This window comes from Palaemon carinicauda, chromosome 1, assembly GCF_036898095.1.
Source record: "Palaemon carinicauda isolate YSFRI2023 chromosome 1, ASM3689809v2, whole genome shotgun sequence".
NCBI lineage: Eukaryota > Metazoa > Arthropoda > Malacostraca > Decapoda > Palaemonidae > Palaemon > Palaemon carinicauda.
The window spans coordinates 294113607-294126510 of record NC_090725.1 but is presented as its reverse complement, the minus strand read 5'-3'; positions in this window follow the sequence as shown (position 1 = coordinate 294126510).

Sequence of the window (12904 nt, the reverse complement as noted above, 5' to 3'; positions counted from 1 at the left end):
GACAAGCCATTAAAATTTAGTGAGGGTTAACTACCCATCCCGCTAGTGAGGGGGGTGGGGTGGGTGTGGATAGGGGGTTAGCTTGCCACCCCTCCCATTCGCGCACACCTGTGATTGAGCTCACTTTGCTTTTGGCTCGGATGGAGAGTGGTTGTCACTGCTCATCCTTCTCATCTTTTATGGACTGCCATTAATTATTGACTTTTCAACTTTTTAACTTTTGTATATGAAAACATATTTAATGTTTTTATATACTGTATATATTGCAGGTTTTCATTTCAATGTTGTGCTGTTTGTGTGACTGTAGTACGGCAGGTTCTCAAGGACGTTAAACTTTCTCTTCCGCCCTTTCTTCCTTCATCAGCGATCTCCAGTTGGCATATGACCTTCCGTGAATCCTGGCGTGCTGGAATTGTCATCATTGGGATACTGATACCCCTCTGTTCGGCTGTTATCGCCGCCTTCCCCCCTATGTGTTCTTAGAGGATTCTGCTGTGGGGAGGGAGTGCGGCCGCTCACTGTGGGCAGCCGGCAGTATACTCCGCTGCGGTAGCACCTTTCCCGTTCGCAGGTAAGGTTGCGCTTCCGAATGGTTTTCTTCATTAATTGAAATTTATAACTTGTAATTTTCAATATTAATCTTACCCGATAATCATGTAGCTGTCAACTCTGTTGCCGACAGAAATCTACGGTCGGGATACGCCAGCGATCGCTATACAGGTGGGGGTGAACACAACAGCGCCATCTGTGGTCAGGTACTCCAGTACTTCTTGTCAACACCACCTCAATTTTTCCTCTGTCGTGCCTCCGGCTAGACCTACATGGATACGCTGTTGATTCTGGAGTTATTGCTCACGATTTGGTGATGTATTTGCTCTAGAGTTTAGCCTTCGCTATTCAGGAAGCTTTATCATTAGCTTAGCAAGTTTTTGGAATTAATTTGATTTAATTTTTGATTTAATTTTGGTGACGAAGAGAGTATGAACTCTCTTTCACTTTTAATGGCCGACCCTTCCCTTAGACGGAATTGTTGGTGTCGAAGAGAGTATAGACTCTCTTTCTTAATTTTGCTTAACAAAAGTTATAGCTTTATTTTATATCTCTCCGCCTTTTTTTAGGCCTCTTCGATTAATTTCCTTTTATTATAAACTTATTAAAATTAATTTTTATATTTGTTTACATTCGACCTTTCCTAATAGTAGGCGGTCTTTTCTTGGCACCGAAGTTAATTAACATTGAGCCCGTCATTTCGTTTTTACCTGTTAACATATTATGCTATTTTAATGTTTTTGAAAGAATTTCTTTGATAGTCTCGTACTGTTTTCAAAGTTGAACTAACGTTTTGTTTTGTCTCTGCAGTTGTTGACGTTCAGAACGTTCAACTTGCGCTCTATCGTTACGATAGAGAGAGAGTATTCACGGTGTCACGTTGCAGTAAGAGTAAACCGATTCTAGCGTTTTGTTCATTCTTTCTTAGCTTAAATGGTTTTAATTCTAATAAAGGAACTTTTTATTTGGGAAATCTTTCAGTTTTTTTCCTTTAACAATAATATGTTTTAACGATATATATAATTGGGCTCATCTCTCAGGTTCTAAGTCAAGAGAGAGAGAGAGAGAGATAGAGACGGAGGGAGAGAGAGGAGGATAAACGTTTCGTTCAAGCGGGTAACGTTGTTATCGTTTTTGCTCTTCTCCCTAGTCTCTTTAGGGGAAGAAGGTAAACGTTTCTAGAGTTTTATTCTTGTTCCCAGGCTTTATGCGGTGAGAGATTTTAAACGTAGTTTATTTGATCTAGTGTTTAGTCTCTTTTCCAGCCACTGAATTATTTATCTTTCATTATGTTTTTCTGTTACATTGTAATACTGTTTTCGCAATTACTAACTTTTAATGAAGGATAGAATTGCGTGTTTCAGGTACAAACCACTTAAAGTTTCGAGTTCAGTGAAATAAGTGCAAACAGAAAATCAAAAGTGATAAAGTGATAAGCGCAAAGTGTTACAGTGTTGCGTTCGAGGGTTCGTCTGTTCGTGCCAGTTGTTCGCCTAGTCTGGGACCTCTTACAAGCTCCCAAGCAGGGGAGAAGTAACGTCGAAGGACTTATGGGTTCATCAGGCCTTGATCGACGAACAGACGTTTCCCTCCGTGGTTTCGGGTGTAACCAACTCACGTAGCCGACGTGATCACCCCACCCACACAAAGACGAGAGAACCCATTTATTCCTCGTCTGCGGAAGAGGTTTCTCGCAGAAACCATGGACCAAATCTTGCAGCTTTTAAGTGTAAGTCGGTCCCTTCCGCGCAAGTCCAACTCCTAGGTGGAGCCATTAGCACTGGGTCAGTTCGGACTTGCTGCAGTACGACAACTGCACACCTCCCAGAGAGGCAAGGTGGTACCGCAACAGGCAGTAACTCCGTCTGTTGTCGCACCAGCTGTTTTAGACCCTCAGTCTCAACGGACAGTAGCTCCGTTTGTTGTTGTCTTTCTTAGACTCTAGTGGTCTATGCTGCAGACAATGCAGTCTCAGCTTGCGGTGTTGATGCAGGAGTTTCAGGCAGAGAAGGTTAGCACACCTCCTCCTGCGAGCGCTCCTCCACCTCTGCGCAGTCCACCCTGCCAGACGTATGATGTTGAGGCTCCTCCTGCCTCCATGCGTGAGCTGCCGCATTGGGAGTTGCCAGGTACCAGCGCTATGCAGCAACCTCCACTTTCCTTGAGGCAGGAGCCTCTTGCTATGCGGCAACCTCCTCAACCCTTGAGGCAGGAGCCTCATGCTTTGCAGCAACCTCCTCTTCCCTTGAGGCAGGAGCCTCATGCGTTGCGGCAACCTCCTCCATCCTTGAGGCAGCAGCCTCATGCGTTGCAGCAACCTCCACCATCCTTGAGGCAGCAGCCTCAGGCTATGCGGCAACCGCCTCAACTCTTGAGGCAAGAACCTCAACTCTTGAGGCAAGAGCCTCAACTCTTGAGGCAAGAGCCTCAACTCTTGAGGCAAGAACCTCAACTCTTGAGGCAAGAGCCTCAACTCTTGAGGCAAGAGCCTCAACTCTTGAGGCAAGAACCTCAACTCTTGAGGCAAGAGCCTCAACTCTTGAGGCAAGAGCCTCTCTCTGCGCAGCTACCTCCTCAACCCTTGAGGCAGACGCAACTCTTGAGGCAGGAACCTCATGCTATGCGGCAACCTCCTCTAACCATGAGGCAGGAGCCTCATGCTATGAGGAGCCTCATGCTATGCGGCATCCTCCTCAAACCATGAGGCAGGAGCCTCATGCTATTCGGCATCCTCCTCAACCCATGAGGCAGGAGCCTCATGCTATGAGGAGCCTCATGCTATGCGGCATCCTCCTCAACCCATGAGGCAGGGACCTCATGCTATGCGGCATCCTCCTCAACCCATGAGGCAGGAGCCTCATGCTATGCGGCATCCTCCTCAACCCATGAGGCAGGAGCCTCATGCTATGCGGCATCCTCCTCAACCCATGAGGCAGGGACCTCATGCTATGAGGAGCCTCATACCATGCAGCATGAGCCTCATCCCATGCAGCATGAGCCTCATACCATGCAGCATGAGCCTCATCCCATGCAGCATGAGCCTCATCCCATGCAGCATGAGCCGCACGCCATGCAACATGCTCTGCTTACCTTACAGCATGCTCTACATACAGCATGCTCTGCATACAGCATGCTCTGCATACCTTACCGCATGCTCCTCAGTCACACATCTTTGGTTGTTGCCAACTCACTAGACTGTCAAGCAGTTTCATAACGTTGCCTTCTAGTCTGCTGCTTTTGCACCAGTGAAACCCTCACTGAGAGAACTTAGCTTTTCTCGGATATGGTTCCTGTAGATGAGAAAGTGCTATTCTCCCTCCTTCTGATATTCCCTTGAGGACTCTGTCATTTGGAGAGGAGCCTTTAGCTGCTTAGCCTCCTATGGACTTTTATTTAAGCATAACATGCTTCCAGGGAGGGTAATGGTTCCACTTCAGTCGCTAACCCCGTCTGTTACCACACCTGCTCCCATAGACCTTGAGCTTTGTTGCAAGACATGCAGTCCAAGCTTAGTCCTTGTTAGAGGATTTTTTGTTTACGGAGTCAGTGTGTCACTGGGAAGACGTTCAACAACCAGCAGAAGTGACTTGTTGTGACGCAGTGCGACAACCTCAGCAACCCGTTAAGGAGTTGTCTGTACGACCCAGACAGTCTAGACAGCTTCGGGTTGTCGCTCTACTTCCTCGCTTCCCCATGGTTGACAGTTCACAGACTGTGCAGCAGTACCATGATCTTGTGTCCGGCTCCGTCAGACGACTGGCTTTTAAGAGCTCCCACAAGTCGTCGCTGTCTGGAGATTCTCAGATGGACTATGGATCTGACCAAGGAACTGGGCCTCCTGTTCAATTTTGAGGAGTCCCAGCTCGTCCCATCCCAGACCATTGTCTACCTGGGTATGGATCTTCAGAGTCGAGCTTTTCGGGCTTTTCCGTCGGCCCCAAGGATCTACTAAGCCCTAGAATGCATCCAGAGCATGCTGAGAAGGAACCGATGCTCAGTCAGGTAGTGGATGAGTCTAACAGGGACACTTTCATCGCTGGCCCTGTTCATCGAGTTAGGGAGACGCCACCTCCGCCCCCTTCAGTATCATCTAGCGGCTCACTGGATAAAGGACATGACGCTAGAGACGGTCTCAGTTCCTGTTTCCGAAGAGAGGAGGTCTATTCTCACGTGGTGAAAGAACAGCTTTCTTCTCAAGGAAGTCTACCTTTGGCTGTTCAGAAACCCGACCGCCGTCTCTTCTCTGACGCATCAGACACGGGCTGGGGTGCGACTTTGGACGGACAGGAATGCTCGGGAACATGGAATCAGGAGCTAAGGACACTTCACATCTATTGCAAGGAGCTGTTGGCGGTTCATCTGGCCTTGATAAACTTCAAGTCCCTCCAGCTTAACAAGGTGGTGGAGGTGGACTCTGACAACACCACAGCCTTGGCTTACATCTCCAAGCAGGGAGGGACTCATTCGTGGAAGTTGTTCTAGATCGCAAGGGACCTCCTCATCTGGTCAAAAGATCGAAAGCTCACGCTGGTAACGAGGTTCATTCAGGGCGATATGAATGTCATGGCAGATCGCCTTAGCCGGAAGGGTCAGGTCATCCCCACAGAGTGGACCCTTCACAAGAATGTTTGCAGCAGACTTTGGGCCCTGTGGGGTCAGCCAACCATAGATCTGTTCGCTACCTCGATAACCTAGAGGCTCCCGTTGTATTGTTCTCTGATTCCAGACCCAGCAGCAGTTCACGTGGATGCTTTTCTGCTGGATTGGTCCCATCTCGACCTGTATGCATTCCCGCCGTTCAAGATTGTCAACAGGGTACTTCAGAAGTTCGCCTCTCGCAAAGGGACACAGCTGACGTTGGTTGGCTCCGCTCTGGCCCGCGAGAGAATGGTTCATAGAGGTACTGCAATGGCTGGTCGACATTCCCAGGACTCTTCCTCTAGGAGTGGACCTTCTACGTCTACCTCACGTAAAGAAGGTACACCCAAACCTCCACGCTCTTCGTCTGACTGCCTTCAGACTTTCGAAAGACTCTCAAGAGCTAGGGGCTTTTCGAAGGAGGCAGCCAGAGCGATTGCCAGAGCAAGGAGGACATCCACTCTTAGAGTCTATCAGTCTAAAGGGGAAGTCTTCCGAAGCTGGTACAAGGCCAATGCAGTTTCCTCAACCAGTACCACTGTAACCCAGATTGCTGACTTCCTGTTACATCTAAGGAACGTAAGATCCCTTTCAGCTCCTACGATTAAGGGTTACAGAAGTATGTTGGCAGCGGTTTTCCGCCACACAGGCTTGGATCTTTCCACCAACAAAGATCTACAGGAACTCCTTAGGTCTTTTGAGACCTCAAAGGAACGTCGGTTGTCCACTCCAGGCTGGAATCTAGATGTGGTCCTAAGGTTCCTTATGTCATCAAGATTTGAACCTCTCCAATCAGCCTCTTTTAAGGACCTCACTTTAAAAACTCTTTTCCTCGTGTGCTTGACAACAGCTAAAAGAGTAAGTGAGATCCACGCCTTCAGCAGGAACATAGTTTTCACATCTGAAACGGCTACATGTTCCTTGCAGCTCGGTTTTTTGCTAAACGAGCTTCCTTCACGTCCTTGGCCTAAGTCGTTCGAGATCCCAAGCCTGTCCAACTTGGTGGGGGACGAACTGGAGAGAGTACTTTGCCCAGTTAGAGCTCTTAGGTACTATCTAAAAAGGTCATAACCTTTACGAGGACAATCAGAAGCCTTATGGTGTGATATCAAGAAGCCTTCTCTTCCAAGGTCTAAGAACTCAGTTTCTTACCTATTCAGGCTCCTGATTAGGGAAGCACATTCTCATCTGAAGGAAGAAGACCTTGCTTTGCTGAAGGTAAGGACACATGAAGTGAGAGCTGTGGCTACTTCAGTGGCCTTCAAACAGAACCGTTCTCTGCAGAGTGTTATGGATGCAACCTATTGGAGAAGCAAGTCAGTGTTCGCATCATTCTATCTCAAAGATGTCCAGTCTCTTTACGAGAACTGCTACACCCTGGGGCCATTCGTAGCAACGAATGCAGTAGTAGGCGGGGGCTCAGCCACTACATTCCCATAATCCCATAACCCTTTTAACCTTTCTCTTGAATACTTTTTATGGGTTGTACGGTCGGCTAAGAAGCCTTCCACATCCTTGTTGATTTGGCGGGTGGTCAATTCTTTCTTGAGAAGCGCCGAGGTTAAAGGTTGTGATGAGGTCCTTTAGTATGGGTTGCAGCCCTTTATACTTCAGCACCTAAGAGTCGTTCAGCATCCTAAGAGGACCGCTACGCTCAGTAAGGAAGACGTACTTAATAAAGGCAGAGTAATGGTTCAAGTCGTCTTCCTTACCAGGTACGTATTTATTTTATGTTATTTTTGAATAACTAATAAAATAAAATACGGGATACTTAGCTTCTTTGTTAACATGTATGCTGGTCTCCACCCACCACCCTGGGTGTGAATCAGCTACATGATTATCGGGTAAGATTAATATTGAAAAATGTTATTTTCATTAGTAAAATAAATTTTTGAATATACTTACCCGATAATCATGATTTAATTGACCCACCCTTCCTCCCCATAGAGAACCAGTGGACCGAGGAAAAAATTGAGGTGGTGTTGACAAGAAGTACTGGAGTACCTGACCACAGATGGCGCTGTTGTGTTCACCCCCACCTGTATAGCGATCGCTGGCGTATCCCGACCGTAGATTTCTGTCGGCAACAGAGTTGACAGCTACATGATTATCGGGTAAGTATATTCAAAAATTTATTTTACTAATGAAAATAACATTTTAACCTTTTAAACATTTAAACTTACCTGCTGGTTATATAATAATAGCTTTATGCTTCTGTCCACGGCAGAAATTCAAAACTCGCAACAATCGCATAGATATGCCAGGTATACACTAGCGCCACCACGGAGCTAGGTCGAACTAGTATCAGATTTTCTTCTGCCGTCATACTGGCAACATAGAAATCAAATTTACTCGTGTTTAACCTGGATTTTAGCAGTACCTGTACAGTATTTTGGTGATGTACTCTCGTTTTGGGTTTGAGCTTTCGCTTATTAGTTGTTTCGTAACCGAAATACAAACCATGTTATTTAATTAGGGTATTACTTTCGGCGTAGCTGAAATGACGAGCCATTAGAATTTTAATGAGGGTTTACTATAGGGGAGGGGTAGCTAGCTACCCCTCCCCCCCCCCTCACACACCGGTGAGTAGTTCACTTTTACTTTTACTTTGGCTCGGGTGGTGATCGGACGTGTCCGCTTTCACCCTCGCCTTTTTGACAGCCATTAATGCTTTTTGTAATATATATATAAACATTCTTTATGTTTATGCATATATCTGTGTATATAAATGTAGTAAGTTTTCTTTTCAGTGTTTGTGCTGTGTGTGTAGTGTATGACAACGTCACCGGCGCTTTTCTAGGCCGCCACGGTTCCACTTCGTGGGGTACGACCTCTTCCTCTTGGTCCATCGGTTTTTCCTTCGGCATATCCGTTAACTCGGCCGCCGTAGGAAATCGTCATCGCTGGACTTTCTTCATTCATCTTTTATCTTCGCTGTTCCTCCTTTCCTATGGGGAACTTGGATTCTCAGCGAAGGGAATGTGGAAGTTTAGATTGACTACGGTCTCTCTCTCTACTCAAGGTCGTTCACCCCTTACTAATACTACGTACTATTACGGAAGCTTCTTTCCCGTGGCGGGTTGTGTTGCCTCTCCGTTTATTTGTCTCAGTTATTTTTTTATCTTTTTACAGGCGACTTCCCCTCCAGAGGGAATGTCTGACAGCGCAACCGTCGGCCGGCAGCTTGGTTTTGGGCTCTAATCAGAGCAGTAGCACAGGCTTTCAAGCTGTTCTCTCTGAGTAGAGCCACAAAATCCTTGACTGCAACCACTCCCCCGAAGAGGAAAAGAGGAGTTCCGACGAGGTAACTTTTCCGAGGACGTAACTGTCTCCTCGTAAGTCTTCGAGGCAGGAATTCTCCCCCTTCAGATTTTTCCCCCTCACCTTCGGACGAAGTTTCCCCGCCCTCAGGAGAGTCACGGGAGGTGATACATTCCCCAATCACACCATTGAGGGAAACCCCACCTCGCGCGATAAAGTTTTCTTGAATAAAGGTGGAAAAGAGCCTGCCTCCGTCGTGATGGGAGTCCTGCATCCCTCCCGGGAGGGAGTCAAGGACTCCAAGGAAATACTGGGAGTCCTCTAGCACCAAATCTTCAGGCTCAGACATTCTTTCTGGGAACGAACCTGTTTGAGCCTAAGGATGTGTAGCAGGCGGCGGAGAGGTGTAGGAAGTCACCGAGACTCCCTTCTATTTAAGGCTTTGATATTCAAGCCCTATAAACCAGCACCTCAGCAGCCACATCCTACCAATCCAAAGGAAGCTAAGACAGTGGGTCTAAGCTCTTTCCGGTCAAGGACTAGAAAGGCAAGAAGTTCCCCAGGGGAGGGAAGAATCCTAGAAAGAGCAACCGAGGCCGCAAACACTAGGATTGGCAGTTTCCCTGCATGTCCGCCAGTGGCGGGATACCTACAAGGTTGCGCAGACAGATTGCAGCAACTCAGGACCGTTTCCTGGACGATTTCCGTAATCAGTCACGGATATCGCGTCCTGTTCACAATATCTCTACCTCCCCTGAGGACGAATCCGGTGTCATTTAATACCCTTGCCATGGGATCAGCAAGGGGGCAAACTCTGTGGGCAGAGGTCCAGATTAAAGCATACCTCGGTCAGCTTGGAGACCGCAGACAGTCAGTCTGGCAGTAAACCGCAAGACTTCTTGTGTATTCTGGACCTGAAAGCCGTGTACTTCCAGATCCCAGTTCGTCTGTCTTCAAGGAACTACTTAGGATTCAGCATAGACAACATGGAGTACCAGTTCAAGGTGCCGTGTTTTGGTCTCTCTACAGCACCACAGGGTTTCACTGGACTGTTCTCCCGAATTTCATCATGGGCTCTCAGGATCGGCTTCCATCTCCTCCATTATCTGGATGACTGCCGGATCCTAGCAGACTCGGAGTCATTCCCTCTTTGACACCGAGACAAACTTCTACGACTTTGCCAGGATCTAAGGATCATGGTAAGTCTTGGGAAGTCCGTTCTGCTGCCCAATCAATGACTGGTTCACTTAGGCATGATTAGACACCAATCTCCATAACGCCTTTCCATCAGACGACAGGAAAGCAAGGCTGAGAAGAGTCGTAAGCCCTTTCCTCAGACGAGAAGAGCTTCCAACCCAATCGTGGTTACGTCTCCTTGGTCACCTTCCGCCCTTGGCTCGTCTAGTTCTCTACGGTCGCCTCAGGAGGAGAGCTCTCCAGGGGCGATTCAGGTCCTAGTGGAATCAAGGCTGCGATTCCCCGGTCACCATGATCCCTATGGATCCTGTGAAACGGACAAATCTCCTGTGGTGGGTGACAGACGAGAATCTACGAAGGAAAATGGATCTTCTCGTTCCTTCCTCCAGTTTGGATGCTGTTTTCAGACACCTCAAAGGAGGGGAGGGGGGCCACATTCTGTACCACAGGACCTCAGGACTGTGGTTAGAATCGGAAAAGTGCCTCCATATAAATCTGCTAGAGATGAAGGCCGTCTTCCTGGCCCTTCAACAGTTCTAACAAGGACCTGGCAGATCACTGGTGTGATGAGCTACTTCACCACAGTAGTGGCTTACATCAACAAGCGAGGAGGTACCTTTTTAAAGCAGCTATCCCATCTCTCTGTAGAGATACTGAGATAGACCGAAGTCCACTCGATTCATCTATCGGCTCGCTTCATTCCAGACAAAGGGAATGTGCTCGCCGACGGTTGAAGCAGAACTTCTCAGATAATGAGTACCGGTGGTCCTCGGGTCATCCAGTAGCCAACAAAGTCCTGACTTTGTGGAGTTACCCGACTGTGGATCGGTTCGCTACAGCGCTGACCTTCAAGCTCCCGATGTATTGCCCCCCAGTCCGAGATCCCAAGGCACTCTGGCAAGATGCCTTCCAACATCGGTGGGACAGTACCGACGTGTACGCCTTTCCCCCGTTCTGTCTGAGGAGGAGGAGGCTCAACAAGACCAGAATATCAGTCAATCTCTCGATGACCCTTTTATAGCTCATCACGCGGAATGGTTTCCGGAACTTCCGAGAGAACTCCCTCTATGACACAAGCTACTCAAACAACCACACGCCAACATCTTTCACAAAGCCGTAGCTTTGCTTCGACTTCAAGCCTGGAGACTATCCAGCATCTCCCCGCTAAGAGAGGATTGTCGCAAAGAGTTGCGAACGGGATGTCTGGACACCTGCGTAGATCATCCGCAGGGATCTACTAGGCAAAGTGGCGAGTTTCTGTGGTTGGAGTCGCGAAAGGGTATCTCTCCACTCGATACCACTATTCCAGCAATAGCGGAGTTCTTCGTATATTGGCGGGAAGAATGCGCCTTTCAGTCTCGGAAATGAAAGGCTGTCGCTCCGCCTTTAGTCCAGCCTTCAGGCTCAAAGGAGTGGATATTTCTCCCCCGCTGGAACTTTCCCTACTCAGTCGAAGATATGATCTTACCTGCCGTCAGTCGGAAGTGAGACCTCCTCAATGGAATATGGTTCGAGTTCTCAGGCCCCCTTAAGAGACCTCCCTACGAACCATTTCGCCACCTAACTTGGAAGGCGGTTTTCCTACTATCTTTGGCCTTGGCCAAGCGAGTCAGTGAACTTCATGGTCTCTCGTTGACATCGCCCATGCAAGGGGATGAGGGGAGGTAACGTTCATATTCGTCTCTGAGTTTGTGGCTAAGACAGAATCCGGGAGTGCCGGATCTTCGATTCGACTCTTTCCGGATTTCGAGTCTTTGTTCTGCAACAGATGACCCAGACCTTCCCCTACTGTGTCCAGTAAGGAGTCTGAGGTTATATCTCAAAGAACGGCTGCATTTGTTCCCCAGTGCAAGCTTTGTTTGTGAGCACTGGGAGAACAAAGAGGAGGGTCACCAAGAATACCTTCTCAGCATGGATTCGTAGGGCGATCCATCTGTCCCTGAATCCTGACCCTCCTCCGTCATGTCACCTTAGAGCGCATGATGTCAGGGGCGTAGCTACGCCCCTGGCCTTCAAGAAGAACTTCTCAGTGACGCAGGTTCTACAAGCCGGAGTGTGAAAGCGTCAGACGACCCTCACAGCTCACTACCTGCAAGACGTGACCCACAGGAGGCTCGATACGTTCTCTATCGGCTCTGTGGTGGCTGCACAACAGCTGGTTTAAACCTCAGGCTCCTTAATGGACAAGTAGCAGAGGGTTGAGGGCATTGTTACCCGGTTTTAGTCTGCATGAAAGAAAAGTTATGTCTGGCCCATATTCTTTTCTTCATCCTCCCTTCTCTTGGGGGAAAGCAGCATCCTGGGTTCTCTGCACAGCTGACCTCAAACCACTGCGGGTAAACCATGTTTCCTTGTGTTCCTAGTATTAACTTAATACTGTCACGTCCCCATACCCTGACGAGGTGGTATTGATAAAGTCCTAGCCTAAAAGTTTTCCATCTAAAGAACTTCAGGTCAACTTCCTAGGACGGGTCACACATATTCCTTCACACACAGCTTATGTAGGCCGCAGTCCTTGCAGAGCAAGGTACCTGCGAGGTGCAGGGACTCCTTATCTTGAGTACTATCACACTCAGATACTGAGTCCCCGGGCAAAAGCCAAAAGTCAGTAACGGCTGGGACTTACCGCCCTACCTAAGGGTTAAGTCACCCTAATTAAATAGTGTGGTTTGTATTTCGGTTACGGAACAAATGACAAATTCGTAGATAATTTATATTTTTCCTAACCATACAAACCTTAGCTATTTAATCAAACTTGCCCACCAGCCCTATCCCCCGGGAAGTCTTACCTCTAAGCAAAGTGAACTACTACCCTCTCGCTAACTAGCGAGAGGGTAGTAAACCCTCGTTAAAATTCTAATGGCTCGTCATTTCAGCTACGCCGAAAGTAATACCCTAATTAAATAGCTAAGGTTTGTATGGTTGGGAAAAATACAAACTATCTACGAATTTGTCATGTTTTTGTTTGATATTTTATCGCTATGTTATAGCATAAATGGTAGGATTAAAATTTTTTTAACCTATTTTTAACTAACGAAAGCATATGGCGATAGGTAAACATCTCTCCTCATCTATGACGTCACAGTCATTTGACGTAAGCTTGAGTATGTCTGGCATTTCTTTCTTTTTCTACAAAGAATGATAAGTTAATACTATCTTACAAAGTATTTAGTTATATAAAATTAAAGGATTATATTATTTTAAGAAATTTTAGTCCTTTTGGTATGCTTTCTTTGGATAATCTTCGATCTGTTTTAAA